A 20,703-nucleotide genomic window follows, 5' to 3' on the forward strand; every position below is an offset into this window, starting at 1 on the left:
GTCTCTTGTAACAGTTTACCAGTTACAAGCCAGTTTACCAGTTACTTCTATTATTCCTGTGAAAAAGGTTAAAGGGGCTGGACAACCAGCTAAATCTGTACAGGATTTGATGGCTGTGAATGCGTCAGTGCAACAGGAACTCCACGTGTAGGGGAGGGCAGAGCTGTAACTATTCTATTCAGATGATTTGGACAACAAGATGGCGCCTGTGTGTTTGGCACGCCATCTGTCACGCTCCTTTATTTGTTTTGTTTTATTGTTTGTAGCTAACTTTGTGCTACATGTCTGACCTATGTTGTCTTATGGTCGCCAGGCATTATTGGAAATAGGTTTATCCATCCAGATATCTGACCGGCCTGGATACGACAACCAAGGCTTTTTGCCTCCCTATCTGGAACCAATACCAACGTACTGGCGTTCCCTACCACTGTTACCGGATTTGCAGAAGCGACGCAGGAGGCGGTGTATCCGTGGAGGTCATCTTGTCAAGCTGAAATCCTGGATTTCTTATTTTCCCTATGAGCTCTGCTTCATTCGCTGTTCTTTTCCGCGACTTTTGGTGCCATTTTGTGCTTTGGACCCGGTGGACTCCTGGTTGGTTCCTGTTGTTGGGTCTCTCGAAAATAATCCTGCAAAACTCCCTCCTTTACAGCATTTGCGCTGGCATGGAGTTGACCAAACAAACCTTCGACCAGTGGATCTGGTTGTTAATGCCTCGGAAGTTTTGAACCCAGTTCCTCTCTGGCTGGGTCTAAGAAATACCAGGTCGGTGGCAAACAAGACCTTCATATTGAAGGAATTTTTTCTTTCCCATGTTCTGGATTTGCTTTTCCTGACTGAAACCTGGATTTCTCCCGGTGAGTTAAGCGCCTTCATTGAGCTAGTACTGGCTGGCTGTACCTTTTTTAATGTTCAGCTGTTAGACTACTTGAATGACTCGCAACTGTCTGAAATCTTTCAATCTGGTTTTAAGCCCTTTCACAGTACGGAGACAGCTGTGGTTAAAGTTATGAATGACATTCTTGTTACGACTGATTGTGGTAAATATACTGTGCTTGTCTTGTTGTACATGACAGCTGCATTTGACACAGTGGACCACGACCTGCTGATCTCCTGCTTACACCACTGTGTGGGAATTTCTGATTTGGCATTGTCATGGATAAAATTATATCTTTTCGAAAGGAGTTTTTGTGTTAAGCTGGGGTTGGCCATGTCCTCTGTGGCCCCTCTGCTTTGGGGTGTGCCCCAGGGATCTATCCTCGCTGTATTTACTCCCTCTTGGCGCGATTTTTCATAAACACAAAGTGTCATTTCATTTGTATGCCGATGACTATCAACTTTATTTACCTTTCAGTCATTTGGATACCTCCCCATGTCAATGTCCTGCTTGACTGTCTTAGAGATGTCAAATCATGAATGGCAAATAACTTTCTAAATTTTAAGGATCACAAAACAGAAACAATTTTATTTGGCCTGCATTGCTCTACTGATTCTCCAGATGTTGATTTTGGTGATTTGACCTCCCATCTGAAAGGTTCGATCACAAATCTTGGTGTTAAATTTGATTCCGCACTTACCTTTGATGGTCATGTAAATGGGGTGATAAAATCAGCTTTTTATCACCTCAGACGCCTACTGAAGGTTAAGCTTTTCCTTTCCGAACGCAATTTGGAAACTCTTATTCATACTTTTATCACCTCACGTCGTGACTATTGTAATTCCATTTGAATAGGGGTTGGGTTGGGCACATTCTCATGCCTGCAATTAGCAGTGTTGGGACTAACGCGTTATTAAGTAACGCGTTACAGTAACTACGTTATTATTGTGGTAACGAGCACGGTAACTAGTTATTATGCCAAAATCAGGAACGCGTTAGTCGTTACTGGGATTTAGATAGGGTCGTTACTCGTTACTTCGTGTGGTGGCTATCGCGGAGCTTCCACAGATTCAGTAACATTAGCAAGTGGTGGAGGCCAGCAGGTGGATGAAGGAAAAGGGATGCAGAAGGAAAAGAGACCCGAGGCGGCCGCCGGTCCAAGTGTGAACTGAACTTCAGGTAAGAAGTTATGACCTGCAGTCTCTTTGGGTCAGATATGAACCAAGTTTAGGTGGAGTTTATTTTCGTTGTGCTGACTTTTTCTGTGACTTTATCTGAATCTTACAACAAACGATTGATAGATTGATGCATATATACCATCAAAACAGTGTACATCACTGTCACAACAGTGTTTATTTTCATTCAAAGGCTTTATGATTTTTCCTATAATGGTGGGCCAGTCTCTAGTCAAAATGTCCGGGCCAATTTTCTGTCCCAGTCCAGCCCTGTAAGCAGCTCATCGTCAGTCTGCTGTTGCCTACATCTTCCTATTCAGAAGACAGAATTTCTGAGTTCTGAGTACAATCGAAAGCACCACGACTGCAGTTTTTGTGTTGGATGTAAAAGGCGCACATGACTCTGTGACGTAGGCTAGAATCATGGCAGCAGTCAATGACGGTCCAGGCGTGGGATTTCTCTCGTGGAAATATGCACATTATCTTTTCCTTTCTTTTGGTAGGTGGCACAGTGCACTTGTGGCAAGTAAGCAAGCTAGAAGACTGGCAAAGTTATGGAAGAAACACATTAACAAGAGAATTCTGAGTAAAACCAAAGTTACTTTCCCTAGTAACTAGTTACTTTGAAAGTAACGAGTAACTTGAAGTAACTGAGTTACTTTTGAGAGAAGTAACTAGTAATGTAACTAAGTTACTATTTTAAAGTAACTTACCCAACACTGGCAATTAGTGCAAACTGCAAAGTGCAAAAAATTTAATCACATCACTCCGGTTCTGGCTTCTTTACATTGGCTTCCCATTGAATTTAGGATTTGTTTTTAAGTCCTTTTATTGGTTTTTAAATCTTTAAATGGTCTGGTTCCTGTTTACTTATCTGATTTGCTGAATCCACATGTTCCTACTCACTCGCTCCGTTCAGCTGAGCAGCTGTTGCTTTTGGTTCCTAAGTTGTGGCTGAAACTGAGAGGAGACCAAGCGTTCTCAATTGCGGCTCAGATGATTTGGAATAACCTTCCCCTCCATATTAGACAAGCGTCATCAGTGCAGGTCTTTAAGTCCAGATTAAAACCTATTTTTATTCCCTGGCTTTTAACTCTGTGGGAAACTGACACCTTTCTTATTAATTTTATTGTAGTTTTAAATTTGCCAGTTGTTTTGATTTGTGTTGTTCAGCACTTTGGTCTGCCTGGTGTGTTTTTTAAAGTGCTATACAAATAAATGATAATGATGATAATGATGTGTCAAATCCCCAGAATTTGATGTTGGGTTTCAAAGATTAGTTAGCCAGTTAGTTAGCCAGTTAATCTGCCCAGCAGATCTCTAGGCTATGGACAGTGTTGGGGAGTAACGGAATACATGTACCGCCGTTACATATTTAAAATACAAAATATGAGTAACTGTATTCCGTTACAGTTACCGTTTAAAAAGGTGGTATTCAGAATACAGTTACTTTGTTGAAATAAATGGATTACACTGCGGTACTTTCCTGTTTCATATTGTCGCGGGTCAGGACTGTTTGGGTTTTGTTTGACAGCTACGTTCTGTTGTTCCAGGAGGCAGCATTACGGTTGCCATGGTTACAGGGCGACGCTCTCTCTCTCTCTGCGACTGTGTGTTTCCTGGGTGAGAGAGCGCCTTTTCGTTGTTGTTGTTGTGCTAAGCTAACAGGCAGAATGCTACAAGCATAGCTCTAAAGAATGTAGCATCATGGGCAGTGTAGTCCGTGTTGCAGGGAGAATGGACTGCCATACACGTTATGGGTCTGTGAGCGCGAGGAGGGAGAAAAAGGGGAATGGAATAAGGTACGAGTTGTCATCGAGGAAAAACGGGAGCTGGAAGCATGTAAATATAATAATAACCACTTCAGCCAAGAAGAGTGCCTGACGAGCCCAGTTGTAAGTAAGCTATTAAGACTCGACTGTACACCGTGTTCGTGTTTTCCTCCGAAAACAATAAGTTCCGTTGGAGCAGCCTTTCAACGCCTCGCTCTGTCTCTCGCAAGAAAAGTTGACCCACACAACAAAGTAAAGCTATTTTTCAGCTACGAGCCGACAGGGACCCCGCCGTATTAGTCAGAGGTCCCTTTACTACAGTTCGGAGTCGCGGACCTTCAGTAATAGTAATAAATCACAGCAATAGTATATTCACGTTGTTGTAAAAAGCATGATAATATAGTAAGTAATCCAAAGTATTCAGAATACGTTACTGTCATTGAGTAACGTAACGGAATACGTTACAGAATACATTTTGGGGCATGTATTCTGTATTCTGTATTGGAATACATTTTAAAAGTAACCTTCCCAACACTGGCTATGGATGTAATCACAGCCCAGAATCAGAGTCTTGTGCCTCCTCTTCCACCATGAAACAGGGTAGCTATCGGAAAGAGAGTGAGTATAGCTTGGTGGAGGTCTTTCTGTTGTTTTTCTATGTTGGTGCATTTCTTTAAGGTCTGCTTAGGATCTCCAAAATGTTTAGACCAACAAGTCAGCAGTGACACACTTTCTTCCCCTGTCATAGGTTGTGTAGAGGTGTGTGAGGATCCAAACATAGACTCAGAGGTAGGCCATTTAATAAGGCCGATTATCAGGATGCACAACTGAGCATGAAACACAAAATACTGAGGAAACAGAAAATTTCTTCTGAAGAAAACTGTACTGGGGATAAGCAGTAGGGATTGGGAGTACAAGAGCTAAGAAACAGAAAAGGGAAGGTGAACAGACACTCTTGAGAAGGACAAAAGGAGACTGACACAATAAATATACAAAAAGAAGTCTAGGGGAAGGGGAGACATATGGAAACACAGCTGAACTGAAAAGTAACTAACAAGACAAGGAAACAAACTCAAAACACACAAGGGTAAGAGCTCACCAAAATAAAACAGGAAGCAGCAGAATACAAAGACTAAAAGGAAAACATACTAACTTTACACAGACAACTGAGTAAACACGGCTGACTTTCAGAAGGAGACACAACGGGATGAAACACAGGAAAGAAACAAAGGAACAGAAAGGGAAATTACTAAATGCAACATGAATAGATTAAAAGCAATGAAATGGACACAGGAGCACAGACTTAACTGACCATGAGGTACACAAGACTGTGTGCCCAATAAGCAAACTGAAGGGGAGGCTGGGATGTTACACTGCTGACACTTTGATAAGTCTTCACATATCCTGTACCAAAACCTTTGAACTGGTGGACAGAACCAAAGAGTGTGGATGTATTGTTAGGTGTATTGCCTTGACAGTGTGAGCAGTTGTTAGAAGACATAAAACCCATCCTCAACATCCGTTGACCTGTCTAGTCCACTCTATGTAATATTTTGTATTGTAATAATTGTAGACTGGGATTTCTAATCAATGTAAAGGGTTTTAAGCAAATCTGAGACCAGAAATTTTGGTCTAAACGGACTGATAGACCTGCTTCCCATTTGCAATAGGAAGGTATATTGATTCATTTTGGAAAGGGTCATGTATATTTTAGACAGTAATTTGGGGGTTTTGAGATTAAGGAATTATACCACACTTGGTGGTGTTTGTAATTCAACTTAATTAGGTTTTTGTTTTTTTTTTTACTATAGAAACAATTTGTTGAAATTCTGAAAATCTATTCTTGTTAATCCCACATTTATAACTAATCTGTCAAATTGAATAAAGTATGTTCTTTTGAATATGTGTTCCAAATATTTAATTCCTTTACTACTCCAATCTGGGAAGTTAATCATATTAATGTTCTGTAGTATGTCAGAGTTGCTTCTGACATCTGGTTGTATTTTTCAATTACTGCTACTGATTAAATATCTTTAGCCTCTTTTCTCTGGAGCCAGCTCCATGCAAATTACATGTGAAAAACCTTAGTGTGCCCGTAGTTGTGTGTTTGTGTGTGTAGCTAATGTTGCACATGAGGAAAAAATTAAATACATCACTCGTGTATAAAAAGAAAGAAAGAATGTGTGACGAGAGGCTCCATAAGTCTGATTATGTGTGTGCATATTCATTTATATGAGCAAGCATGTAAGCGTTTATGGTTGTTTGTCCTATATGTCTGTGTGCACTGTGAGGCTGTAGTGGATGTGCTGACGCTGTGTGTGTGTGATCGTGCCATGCAGATATGTAAAAATAATGGGTGTTTTTTGTGACTGTGTAAGAAAACCGGTGATTGGTGCAGTTAAAAAAGGAGAGGGAGAAGACCAAGGAAAAGGTTGAGCGGGAGGGATGAAAGAGAAAACTTGAACAAAAAAAGGGAACAATGTAATTAATGCACTGATGAAGAATGACAGTGTTTTATCTGTTATGACATTACCTTGAATTAACAAATTGATATAAATAACTTAAACAGATGTTAATGCAAGAGGAGGAGAAAAAAATGGTGTGGATTCTTATCTGGAGTGAGGAGTCTGGAGTCAGACACAGGAAGGGGGACACGGTGAGATTCTGCATGCCTGCACTTCTGTTACATGGAAGGATCAAGGGGTTAAGCATAAAATAGGCACAGAAGAAAGACAGTTGTATTTTAGTGTATAACAAAATAATCTTCCACCCCTGTCATAAGGTTCAGTTTTTTTTACACTGTTGATAATACATGCATACTCCAGAAAGCCAACTCCATGAATATAAACAGAACACATGTTCAGTCCACTCCATTTTCTATATCAATTTTTGCTTGTTGTAATACATATTTTGAACACTTAAAAAAAACTAAAAAAAAACTACTGAACTAATGAAATTTTTTTTTCCTTTTCTGTTTCCCCTCACCCTTCAATCAATTGGGGAAGATCGCTGCCTTTCCCTCAGCCGATTTCTGCTGGAGGTCTCGTCCGATTAAAAAAAAGTTCATCCTTCTCACTGTGGCCAAGTGCTTGGTCATATAGACTGTTGTTGTTGTTGTTTCTGCTGTTGTCTGACTGTTGGGGTTTTTCCATCTTCTTGAGCTGACAATTGTTGTTAAAATCAGCTAAACTGAACCCTCCACTTGATGTCACACAGCAGTACACAATATTGTTAGAGTCCTGAAATTTTTGACTCTTGCCATGAAAGTAATAAACCCTTACTTTCATTTTAGTACTTTTTAATGTTTTGGGAGCATGACAAGACTATAGAAAATAACTCTACCAACCACAACTTGACAACAATTACAGAATTTAGGTCAGGATTCACAACTGTGGCAGACTAAAAATATAATTTCTGCTTTGTATGGCCTATTTAAAACTTTCTCAATTAAATGTGCCTTACTGCTTATTGCATTAATCTAGCCCACAATGGTGTGCCAGATATATTCTGGATGTGTGCTGGAGCCTCTCCCAGCTATTACATGACGAAATGCAGGGTACACCCTGGACAGGTCACCAGGCTGTCACAGGGGCAACACTGAGTTAGACAACCAGATGGCACATTCAAACCCAGGCTTACAAAGACACACTATGGAAGAGAGATTAATACAAACTAATCATTATAGCAGTGGTTCCCAAACTTTTTTGCTAGGCCCCCCCTTTGTTTTACAAGAAAATCTTCACGCAACCTAGGGATATTGGAGCGTAACCAAGGGAGGATTCAGGGTCACATGATCCAGACCTAACTATATGCTTTATCAAAAAGGAAAGTTCTTTTAAGCCTAGTGTTGAAAGCACAGAGGATGTCTGTCTTCTGAATTCGAACTGTGACCTAATTCCACAGAAGAATAGCCTGAAAGCTGAAGGTCTGCCTTCTGTTTACTTTTAAATCTCTCAAGTAAGGACTACAAGTAAGCCAGCAGTCTGAGAGCAAAGTTCTCTACTGGGGTAATATGGTACTATACAGGGAGTGCAGAATTATTAGGCAAGTTGTATTTTTGAGGAATAATCTTATTATTGAACAACAACCATGTTCTCAATGAACCCAAAAAACTCATTAATATCAAAGCTGAATGTTTTTGGAAGTAGTTTTTAGTTTGTTTTTAGTTTTAGCTATTTTAGGGGGATATCTGTGTGTGCAGGTGACTATTACTGTGCATAATTATTAGGCAACTTAACAAAAAACAAATATATACCCATTTCAATTATTTATTTTTACCAGTGACACCAATATAACATCTCCACATTCACAAATATACATTTCTGACATTCAAAAACAAAACAAAAACAAATCAGCGACCAATATAGCCACCTTTCTTTGCAAGGACACTCAAAAGCCTGCCATCCATGGATTCTGTCAGTGTTTTGATCTGTTCACCATCAACATTGCGTGCAGCACCAACCACAGCCTCCCAGACACTGTTCAGAGAGGTGTACTGTTTTCCCTCCTTGTAAATCTCACATTTGATGATGGACCACAGGTTCTCAATGGGGTTCAGATCAGGTGAACAAGGAGGCCATGTCATTAGTTTTTCTTCTTTTATACCCTTTCTTGCCAGCCACGCTGTGGAGTACTTGGACGCGTGTGATGGAGCATTGTCCTGCATGAAAATCATGTTTTTCTTGAAGGATGCAGCCTTCTTCCTGTACCACTGCTTGAAGAAGGTGTCTTCCAGAAACTGGCAGTAGGACTGGGAGTTGAGCTTGACTCCATCCTCAACCCGAAAAGGCCCCACAAGCTCATCTTTGATGATACCAGCCCAAATCAGTACTCCACCTCCACCTTGCTGGCGTCTGAGTCGGACTGGAGCTCTCTGCCCTTTACCAATCCAGCCACGGGCCCATCCATCTGGCCCATCAAGACTCACTCTCATTTCATCAGTCCATAAAACCTTAGAAAAACCAGTCTTGAGATATTTCTTGGCCCAGTCTTGACGTTTCAGCTTGTGTCTTGTTCAGTGGTGGTCGTCTTTCAGCCTTTCTTACCTTGGCCATGTCTCTGAGTATTGCACACCTTGTGCTTTTGGGCACTCCAGTGATGTTGCAGCTCTGAAATATGGCCAAACTGGTGGCAAGTGGCATCTTGGCAGCTGCACGCTTGACTTTTCTCAGCTCATGGGCAGTTATTTTGCGCCTTGGTTTTTCCACACGCTTCTTGCGACCCTGTTGACTATTTTGAATGAAACGCTTGATTGTTCGATGATCACGCTTCAGAAGCTTTGCAATTTTGAGACTGCTGCATCCCTCTGCAAGATATCTCACTATTTTTGACTTTTCTGAGCCTGTCAAGTCCTTCTTTTGACCCATTTTGCCAAAGGAAAGGACGTTGCCTAATAATTATGCACACCTGATATAGGGTGTTGATGTCATTAGACCACACCCCTTCTCAATACAGAGATGCACATCACCTAATATGCTTAATTGGTAGTAGGCTTTCGAGCCTATACAGCTTGGATTAAGACAACATGCATGAAGAGGATGATGTGGACAAAATACTCATTTGCCTAATAATTCTGCACTCCCTGTAAGGCCTTAGTTAAGATGTGGCCTGATTTTTTAAGAGTTTGCATGTAAGGAGAAGGACTTTGAATTTTTTTTTTTAATTTAACTGGGAGTCAATGAAGAGAAGCCAATATGGGATAAATATGATCTCTCTTTCTGGTCCCTGTGAGCATTCTTGTGGGAGCATTTTGGATCAACTGAAGGCTTTTCAAGGAGTTTTTAGGACAGTCCGATAATAATGAAATATCATAGTCTAGCCTTGAAGTTTTACATGTAAGAAATAGTTTTTCAACAATACTCTGAGAGAGGATGTTTCTAAAAAGTTATTATGCAAATGCAAGACAGCAGTCCTACATATGTGTTTAATATGCACATTAAAACTGTCTGCCTATCTCAATTTGGAAGCAGGAAATTAGAGTTATCCAGGTCTTTAAAAGTCATGGTCCTGGGTCATTTGACCCATTGATTTGTGTTTTCCTGTGTTTTGGTTATTTTGTACTATAACTTATGTATAAAGTTCACTTTGTTAGTCTTTAGTTTACTCACTAAGAGTCTAGTTATCCTGTTTTGAGTTTCTTTTGCTCCTTGTTTGGTTCCCTGGTTATTTAGTAGTCTCCCCCTGTGTAGTTGCCCTCGGTGTCTCCCTCTGTGTGTTTATATAGTTATGTAAGTTTTTGTTCCGTGTTTCCCCATCTCGTCATGTCTGTGCTCTCCCCCATGCTCCTCCGTATTCTCTCTCTCCCCCTTCAGTCTGTGTTTCTGTGCATTTCCTGTTTTACTTTGGAGGTCCGTGTTTCTGGTCATGTATTCTGTTTGGTTTCGTCCCTGCCTCGTCATGTTTGATTAGTGTCAGCTGTGTTCCCTGCCTGTTTGCCTCTTCAGCATTTCCTTGCGTGTGTGTGTATTTATAGCGTGTGCTGCCCCTTACTCCATATCAGGTCGTCTGCGTTTTCTTCAGTGTTGCCTCTGTGTGTCATTCCCTCCATGTCTCTGGTATTCTAGGTTCAGGTTAGTTTTCCCTGTATAGGTTTAGTTAGCGTCTCTCGGTTTTCCTTTGCTTTTGTTTTGTAGTGTTTCTGCAGCTAAAATAAAGGCTTGTTTTCTGTTTAATCGTTCCTCTGTATCCGTGTCTGCGTTTGGATCCACACCTCTCTCTCTGCCCGATTTCCGTCCACAAATTGTGACATTGAGACCTTCCCGTTAATAAGTAATTTGTGTGTCATCTATGTAAGGACAAGAAAGGCGAAATTGACAGAACAAGACACCCCTCTTAATCTTATATTTACAATATTATATTTTGTGCTGTCCGCGCCCTGAGTCTCTTAGATTCACCAGCTAGACAGCGAGAAAACAATGCTCCAATAACCAGACTTATTTTCCTTTTTGCGCTGATTTATTGAAGAATGGCCTCTGACCATTGCCTTCTCTTTGACCATTGTAAAACTGAAAGTACAAAATACTGTATTAGCTAACTAACATTGTAAACTAGCTTGTTACACTCTTACTGAAAGCTAACAAGATAAAACTTTCAAATGTACAAATTATCGTACCATCTTTACACAAAACAAAAGATAATAATTATTTTATCGACACTCATACTTATTGTCATGGTCCTGGGTCGTTGACCGAGCGTTTTGTGTTTTGTGACTATTTCCCTCTGTTCTAGTTATTCTGTGTCCTCCCCCCTTGTGTCCGGTTCGGGTTCTAGATTTCCTGTTTTACTTTGTAGGTCTGTGTCTCGTTATGCCCATTAAGTTCCAGCTGTGTCCCCTCCTGTGTGCCATTTCCTCATTACCTGGTGTGTGTATTTATAGTTGGTGTCTGCCTGTGCTCCTCGTCGGCTCGTCTGCGTTCATCCATGTATCACTGCGTTCCTCCGTGTAGCTCTGCATTCTATGGTGTTTCGTTCCTGTCTCTGCGTCTCTCTGCCCCGCACCCCTTTTGTATGGTCTCAGGTTTGTCTTTAGTTTCTCCCAGTTTAGGTTTGTAATTGCTCATGTTGAGTTGCCTGTTTTTGCCACCACCACCACCTTGTAAATAAACATCACTCTGTCATCAGTTCGCTGCATCTTGGGTCCTCCTTTTCCTCCACACCACACGGCTCCCTCTGCCAGCTGTGACAGTACGAGCCGACCAACATGGACCCACAAGCATTCGCACTTACCCAGGATTTTCGGGAGGAGGTAACCGACACTGTCGCAAGGTTGGTAAACCTGTGGCTCGAGCAGGAGGAAGAAGAGTTCCACCGCGCTGTAGAAGCCAGGCTACAGCAGCTACTCTCTGCACACTCCTGGCTGCTAGACTCGCTTCACCCGCTGGCACGGGACTTCCTCCTTCATGAGCTGCACCTTCGCCCTCCAGCCGCTACCGCTTCCCAACCCAGCCCGGCGGTGAAGATTTTGCCCAGCCCGCCGGAGGTTTTGCACGGCCCGCCGGAGGTTTCGCCCGGGAGGAAGCGACGATCGCGCCGTCGGCGCGTCGCCCCACAGCCGGAGAGTAGGACTTCGGAACTGCCGGCTGTGGTGAGTGGAAAAGACACTCCGTCTGTTTCGCCAGCTCGAATGACTGTTTATTCCGGGGCTGTGTTTGTTGAGCCAGCTGCCCAGCAGGTAGCTCAGTTAGCCGCCCAGCAGCCACTAGCTCTGTTAGCCACTCAATCGCCACCTCCATTACAGTCACAGCCAGACCTATTAGACACTGGGTTACAATCCATAGCTCAGTCAATAGCTCTGTTGGCAAGAGACTCATCAGCTTTATTATCAGCTCAGCCACCTATTCAGCCACCATCTTCACCAGCTCCGCCTGTATTACAAGTCGAGTCCATTCAACCGGAAAAGCGCTGTATTTCACCTGTTCATGTCAAGCAGAGAGACACACCACATAACGCAGTTGTCAGTCCGCAACAGCTGGCCAGCCCAGAGACTGTGACGCACTCCAGGGCCTCCCCAGAGGCTGGGTCCCAGCCCCTGGCCGACTCTGGACCCCTGGAGATTAAGAAGCCAGCTGAGGACTGTATCCGGCTGTCGCTGCCCGAGCTGGGTCAATGCTCTGTGCAGCTGCAGTCTGCCTTGTGTTTGCCAGAGGCCCGTGTGCCTGCTGGTTCTGACCCGTACCTGCCAGAGGCCCGTGTGCCTGCTGGTTCTGACCCGTGCCTGCCAGAGGCCCGTGCGCCTGCTGGTTCTGAACTGTGCCTGCCAGAGGCCCGTGCGCCTACTGGTTCTGACCTGTGTGTTCCAGGGGCCCCGGTGCCCACTGGTCCAGAGACTGTTTTCGCTGGGGGGCCCGAGGAGCCCGTCCAGCCTCCTGCTTCGCCTGCTGGGGGGCCCGAGGAGCCCGTCCAGCCTCCTGCTTCGCCTGCTTGGGGGCCCGAGGAGCCCGGCCAGCCTCCTGTCTCGTCAGCTGGGGGGCCCGAGGAACCCGTCCAGCCCCAAGACCCGTCATCTCCACCAGCTGCAGCCTCTGTGTCTCCATCCTCGCCAGCTGCGGCCTCTGTGTCTTCACCCATGCCGTCGCCTGGTCCAGCCACTGCTTCACCCACGCCTGGCCCGGCTTCAGCCTCTGCTTCACCCACGCCTGGCCCAGCCTCTGCTTCTGCTTCAGTCTCGTCTGGTCCAGCCTCTGCTTCTGCTTCAGTCTCGTCTGGTCCAGCCTCTGCTTCTGCTTCATCCTCGCCTGGTCCGGCTCCAGCCTTCGTGTCTTCAGCATCGCCTGGCCCGGCTCCAGCATCCTCGTCAGCATCGCCTGGTCCGGCTTCTGCTTCAGCTTCGCCTGGTCCGGCCTCTGCTTCAGCATCCTCATCAGCTGCCTCGTCTGGTCCAGCCTCTGCTTCGGTCTCGTCTGGTGCTGCGACGGCCACGCCACCTTCGGGTCCCAAACTGCCGCCTCGACATCGGCGGTCATCTGCCAGGCTGCTGGTGGAGCGTCATCGTCACTATGGACGACCTCCTAGACGCCGCCGTTGCTGTCCGCACGGTCGGCCGCCTGAACTGTTTCCTTGTCACCGCCGTTGCTGTCCGCACGGTCGGCCGCCTGAACGGTTTCCTCGTCGCCGCCGCTGCCGTGTGCACGGTCGGCCCCCTGAACTGCCTCCGCTCCTCCACCGCTGCCTTCCACTCGGTCGGCTTTCGGAGCTGTGTCGCCGACGTGGCCGGCCTCAGAAGATAAACTGTCCTGGACTTCTGAGCTGTGAGCCTCTGGGCCGGCCTCCTGAACTGTGTTTTGTCCTGGTACTCCAGCATGTGTGTTTTTTGTTTTGGACAATTCCCTCGGTCCGCTGGAGCTTGTTTTGTTTGGTGTTGGTCCCTCCGTCCTGGGCCCCCGCCGCCCGCCCTGGGTTGGTCGTCTGTTTTTGTTTTGGGCTGTCTGGAGCCAGCCCTTGGAGGGGGGGTACTGTCATGGTCCTGGGTCGTTGACCAAGCGTTTTGTGTTTTGTGACTATTTCCCTCTGTTCTAGTTATTCTGTGTCCTCCCCCCTTGTGTCCGGTTCGGGTTCTAGATTTCCTGTTTTACTTTGTAGGTCTGTGTCTCGTTATGCCCATTAAGTTCCAGCTGTGTCCCCTCCTGTGTGCCATTTCCTCATTACCTGGTGTGTGTATTTATAGTTGGTGTCTGCCTGTGCTCCTCGTCGGCTCGTCTGCGTTCATCCATGTATCACTGCGTTCCTCCGTGTAGCTCTGCATTCTATGGTGTTTCGTTCCTGTCTCTGCGTCTCTCTGCCCCGCACCCCTTTTGTATGGTCTCAGGTTTGTCTTTAGTTTCTCCCAGTTTAGGTTTGTAATTGCTCATGTTGAGTTGCCTGTTTTTGCCACCACCACCACCTTGTAAATAAACATCACTCTGTCATCAGTTCGCTGCATCTTGGGTCCTCCTTTTCCTCCACACCACACGGCTCCCTCCGCCAGCTGTGACACTTACAGACATATCTTGTCCAAGGCAACAACATTTTAAGGTCCGTATCAGCTTAGAACGATAACATTACGGTATCACTTTCCGCCATCTTTTATTTCTTCTTCACGTTCTCATTTTTTCCTTTCCCAAAGTAACCGAACCCAAAGCAGCCACTAGAGGGAGCTCTAGAGCAGCTTACAACTATAATATCCGATTTAAGTTATAAAAGGCAGAACAGTCCCCGCCTGGTACAATATAATTGTGCCACTAGAACAAACTTTTCTAATAAACATTTTGAACAGTTTAGGGCTATTTCAAACACTTATTTATCACTTGATAAAAGCAAAACCATATCAGCGATGGGTCTCAAAAACACTTTTTCATTTCCATCTTTCACAGTCTTTACTTCTGCTTTTCGAACCTTATTGTCCTTGCTCTCAAATGTTCTTACAACCTTTCCCATGGACCAGTCATTTCTGTGTGCGAGAGCATCTTTCAATAACACAACATCACCAACTTTTATGTTTGTTTTATCATCAGTCCATTTTCTCCTTTGCTGTAGTGTTGAAAGATATTCACTTTTCCACTGTTTCCAAAAAGAGTCTGCCAAACACTGTACTTGCTTCCATTGCTTTGAGTAGAGGTCTGGCGGTCCAAAGCTTCCTGTTGGTGCAGATAATGCATTGACCTTTTGTGTAAGGAGCATTGCTGGAGTGAGAAGGTTTGGTTTGTCTGGATCTGTTGAGACTGGTACAAGTGGTCTTGCATTCATTATTGCCATTACTTCTGCCATGAATGTACTTAACACTTCATGCGTTAGTTGGACATGTACGGCTTTCAACAGAATACCATCTAGGATGCGCCTTGCTACTCCAATAAGTCTCTCCCACGATCCACCCATGTGCGATGAGTGTGGGGGATTAAACAGCCATGTGCATCCTTTCTCTTGCAGGTATGAGTTTAGTTCTGTGTCCTTGTGATCAATTTGCAACTCATTGCATGCTCCAACAAAATTTGTACCTCTATCAGATCTGAGTATTTGAGCAGGTCCACGGATGCAGAAAAATCTCCTCAGCGCATTGATGGAGCTGGATGTTAACATTGTTTCAATGAGCTCAATGTGCACAGCTCTCGTGGACATGCAGGTGAAAAGCACAGCCCAGCGTTTACTGTCTGCACTTCCTCCTCTGGTACGACGTGTGGTGACCGTCCAGGGTCCAAAGACATCCAATCCTACACTAGTGAACGGTGGCATTGGTGTCAGCCTGTCCACAGGTAAATCTGCCATATTTTGGGTCTGAAGTCGTCCTCGAAGCTTTCGACAAAGTACACACTTGTAAATAACAGAAGAGGCGAGCCGTTTACTGCCAATAATCCAAAATCCAGCACCTCTGAGCGCTCCTTCTGTTAGGTGACGCTCCTGATGCGCTACCTTCTCATGATAGTATCTAATAAGAAGGATGGCTATATGATGAGCATTTGGGATAATGAGTGGATGTTTCTCATCTTTTGTTAGGTTAGCAGGTGCCAATCGACCTCCTAGTCTGAGGAGCCCATCTTCATCAATAACTGGATTTAACCTTTGAAGACAGCTTTGTTTTGGAAGTGGCAGATTTTCTTTTATGCATCTGTACTCTTCTTTGAACGTTTCACTTTGTACTGTGTGAATGATGAACTTTGCTGCTTTAGACGCTTCATCTGCGGTGTTAGTTTCACTGAAACACTTCCAGCCTTTACCTTCTGTGTTTGTTTTCTTGAATGATGCTGCCACACGCTTTAGTGATGCAATAGTGCGACACAATCTCATCCAATGAGAGAATCTTTCAAAATGGCATGGCTCTAGCTGTGTTACTGAGGTTTTGGTAACAAAACTTGTTACAGTGGGGCAAAAAAGTATTTAGTCAGCCACCGATTGTGCAAGTTCCCCCACCTAAAATGATGACAGAGGTCAGTAATTTGCACCAGAGGTACACTTCAACTGTGAGAGACAGAATGTGAAAAAAAAATCCATGAATTCACATGGTAGGATTTGTAAAGAATTTATCCGTAAATCAGGGTGGCAAATAAGTATTTGGTCACCTCAAACAAGGAAAATCTCTGGCTCTCACAGACCTGTAACGTCTTCTGTAAGAAGCTTTTCTGTCCCCCACTCGTTACCTGTATGAATGGCACCTGTTTGAACTCATCATCTGTATAAAAGACACCTGTCCACAGCCTCAAACAGTCAGACTCCAAACTCCGCCATGGCCAAGACCAAAGAGCTCTCGAAGGACACCAGGAAAAGTATTGTAGACCTGCACCAGACTGGGAAGAGTGAATCTACAATAGGCAAGCAGCTTGGTGTGAAAAAATCAACTGTGGGAGCAATCATCAGAAAATGGAAGACATACAAGAATACTGATAATCTCCCACGATCTGGGGCTCCACGCAAGATCTCATCCCGTGGGGTCACAATGATCATGAGAACGGTGAGCAAAGATCCCAGAACCACACGGGGGGACCTGGTGAATGACCTGCAGAGAGCTGGGACCAAAGTAACAAAGGTCACCATCAGTAACACACTACAACGGCAGGGAATCAAATCCCGCAGTGCCAGACGTGTTCCGCTGCTGAAGCCAGTGCATGTCCAGGCCCGTCTGAAGTTTGCCAGAGAGCACATGGATGATACAGCAGAGGATTGGGAGAATGTCATGTGGTCAGATGAAACCAAAGTAGAACTTTTTGGTATAAACTCAACTCGTCGTGTTTGGAGGAAGAAGAATACTGAGTTGCATCCCAAGAACACCATACCTACTGTGAAGCATGGGGGTGGAAACATCATGCTATGGGGCTGTTTTTCTGCCAAGGGGACAGGACGACTGATCCGTGTTAAGGACAGAATGAATGGGGCCATGTATCGTGAGATTTTGAGCCAAAACCTCCTTCCATCAGTGAGAACTTTGAAGATGAAACGAGGCTGGGTCTTCCAACATGACAATGATCCAAAACACACCGCCCGGGCAACAAAGGAGTGGCTCCGTAAGAAGCATTTGAAAGTCCTGGAGTGGCCTAGCCAGTCTCCAGACCTCAACCCCATAGAAAATCTGTGGCGGGAGTTGAAAGTCCGTGTTGCTCGGCGACAGCCCCAAAACATCACTGCTCTCGAGAAGATCTGCATGGAGGAATGGGCCAAAATACCAGCTACTGTGTGTGCAAACCTGGTAAAGACCTATAGTAAACGTTTGACCTCTTTTATTGCCAACAAAGGTTATGTTACAAAGTATTGAGTTGTATTTTTGTTATTGACCAAATACTTATTTTCCACCCTGATTTACGAATAAATTCTTTACAAATCCTACCATGTGGATTCATGGATTTTTTTTTTTACATTCTGTCTCTCACAGTTGAAGTGTACCTCTGGTGCAAATTACTGACCTCTGTCATCATTTTAGGTGGGGGAACTTGCACAATCGGTGGCTGACTAAATACTTTTTTGCCCCACTGTATCAGGTCTGATCTCTGCATCTGTGTCAGGATCGATCAGTGTGAAACTATCCCAGTGAGACTTCTCTATGTCATGTTGTGTCAAAAAGGAAGGACCACTAAACCAGTTTGTAGAAGCCAATGCAGAAGCTGCAATTGGTCTAGTGGCTGTGTCTGTTGGATTGTCACTAGTGGCTATGTAAAACCACTGTGCTGGATGTGTAGTCTTTCTGATTCTAATCACTCGGTTAGCCACGTAAGTGTAGAACCTCTTTGTGTTGTTGTGTATGTAACCAAGCACAATTTTACTGTCTGTGAAAAATCTGACAGTGTCTACTTCAATGTCAATCTCATCTCTAATGAGTTCGTACATCTCTACAGCTAACACTGCTGCACATAACTCCAATCTAGGAACAGTGTGTGCAGGTCTTGGGGCTACTTTGGACTTGCCCATGATGAAACCTGTGTGCCACTGACCTTCACCATCAATAGCTCTCAGATATGCCACTGCTCCTATGCCATGGTGGAGGCATCTGAAAATATTCACAGTTTTTTTCACAGCAATGGCCTGGGAGAACGAGAGGTAGCACCTCGGTATCTGAAGCCGCTCAAGATCCTTCAATGAGCTTCTCCATCTGCTCCATTCATCTTCTGTTTCTGCAGGAAGTGATTCATCCCAGTCCTTTTGCTCTGAGGTCAATTCACGGTGAAGAGCTTTTCCCTGCATTGTGATGGGTGACACGAAACCCAGCGGGTCATACAGACTGTTAACAGCAGAGGTGTGGACTCGAGTCACATGACTTGGACTCGAGTCAGACTCGAGTCATTAATTTTATGACTTTAGACTTGACTTGAAAAAATGTTCTAAGACTTGTGACTTGACTTGGACTTTTACACCAATGACTTGGGACTTGAATTGGACTTGAACCGGTTTACTTGAAAAGACTTGATATTTTACCCCAAATATAAAATTTAACATGCATATATAGAGATTGAAAATGTGACGTCATTCACGGGTAGAACCGCAAAGGATTCTGGGAACTCGTGGCAAGCGGTACTAGCGCACGCAGGCTTTCAATTGAAATCAGTCACACAGCGATAAAAAGAAACACAAAAATGTCAAGAAGCTGTTGTATTATTAACTGCAATAGCCGGTCGCATGACAGCCACGGGAAGCCGACGGGTAAAGAGATCGGTTGTTATCGGATTACGTCGTTGAAGAGAAATTGTTCGAGCCATGTTTCCGAAGTAACAAAGAGGCGACAGATGGCCTGGATTGCAGCCATTCAAAGATCAAATATAACGTCCCAGAACCCTCCAGCTCACAGGTTAGTCTGCTCCAAGCATTTACACGAAGGTCAGAGTTTTTTAGTAGTTAATACGTCATTTTCATAACATAATTGGTGATATAGGTTACAAGCAAGTCTGGCGCTGAACAGAAATTGTCGCGCTATGCTCCTTTATTTATTGTGCATAAATAGTGAATTGTCCTGACACAATATTGCGTTTCGCTTCTGTTATTATGGTACACTGACAAAAACATATACTTTTATTCACAGGATAAAACAGTTGTTTTGTATCACTAATTGCCCAGTACGATTACAGCATACAATATTGTTGTCACTGCTACATTTCTGTAACGCGTACCAGAAATTATTTCCACTACTAATTAATTACCCTTGAGCTCAAAGGTTATATTAATAAACTGTTAACGAATGTGTATTTATGAAGACGATTTGTGAGACTGGTAAACTTATGATACGTACGATGGTCTTTACTTTCTACACGGTGCATTTCAAGGTCCTGTACCCATCCGTCGGTAAACTGTACCTGGGCTTGTTGCAGTGACCTGAAGTTACTAAACTTCACGAGTGTATGCGCTCACTCCAAGAAGCGTATAATTATAAATATGCATATAAATATGCTACAATGAGATAGCTGACTTCATCTAACTAGCAAATGTTGTCCAGGCTACGTTGGTGATGCAGTTTTTTTTAATGTGTATGATATTTTTGTCATGCGATTTTAAAGCCGGTCCTACAACCGCATCCAAGAATAACATGCAGCTTATCTCAGAACTGTCGGTGAAAATTATTCTTGGAGCTAGGTTTAATTGAGCTGCATTTTAAAGAGGTGCAATTTCACAATTTGTGTATATTTTCTAAGTTCACTATTTTGTCATGTGTTGAGAAAAACACAGATTTTAAAATTACATGGTCTAACATTTACATTTAGCATAACTGCAACATTATTTTTTCGTTTTTTTTTTTTTAAAGACTCGAAAGGACTTGAAATTCAAAGTTTCAGACTTGTGACTTGACTCGGACTTTTACACCAGTGACTTGAGACTCGACTCTGACTTGCCTGACATTACTTGAGACTTGACTTGAGACTTGAGGATAAAGACTTGAGACTTACTTGAGACTTGCAAAACAATGACTTGGTCCCACCTCTGGTTAACAGTGGCCAAGACACCTCTCCTGGTGAACGGCTTTTGTTCAGTGGTGACGTGAAAGGTAAAACAGTCCTTTTTAAGTTTCCACAGTACCCCCAAGCTCCTTTGCAGGGGTATGTCGTCCAACTCTAAATCCAAGTCTTTTAGATCCTTGGCTCTCTCTGCAGCAGGAAATGCTTCCACTACTTTGTGGTCATTAGAGGCTATTTTATGTAGCCTTAAGTTTGACTGTGCCAGCATCTTTTGAGCGCTTGTGAGTGTCTCAACAGCTTCTTCCACTGTTGCTGTGGATGCGAGACCATCATCAACATAAAAATGTCTCATTACAAACTGCTTTGCATCATGTCCGTGCTCTTCTTCTCCCTCGACTGCAGCACGCCTCATACAATAAATAGCCACAGCTGGGGAAGGGCTATTCCCAAAAACATGAACCCTCATTCTATAGTCACAAATACCTTGGTCAGGATCATTGTCTTCATACCAAAGGAATCTCAGATAAATCCCTATGATCCTC

The 20,703-nt window shown here is 44.0% G+C and overlaps 1 long non-coding RNA gene across 1 annotated transcript in view; it reads left to right on the forward strand.

The window, feature by feature from the left end:
• Positions 1-20,159, forward strand: part of LOC145423385 (uncharacterized) — a 265,513-nt gene extending 245,354 nt beyond the window's left edge. The window contains exon 2 of the long non-coding RNA XR_013904437.1: positions 18,509-20,159. This is a non-coding gene — a long non-coding RNA (uncharacterized LOC145423385). The remainder of the gene's footprint in view (positions 1-18,508) is intronic.
• Positions 20,160-20,703: the final 544 nt, after the last annotated feature.

This window comes from Astatotilapia calliptera, chromosome 22 (assembly GCF_964374335.1).
Source record: "Astatotilapia calliptera chromosome 22, fAstCal68.1, whole genome shotgun sequence".
Classification (NCBI taxonomy): Eukaryota; Metazoa; Chordata; class Actinopteri; order Cichliformes; family Cichlidae; genus Astatotilapia; species Astatotilapia calliptera.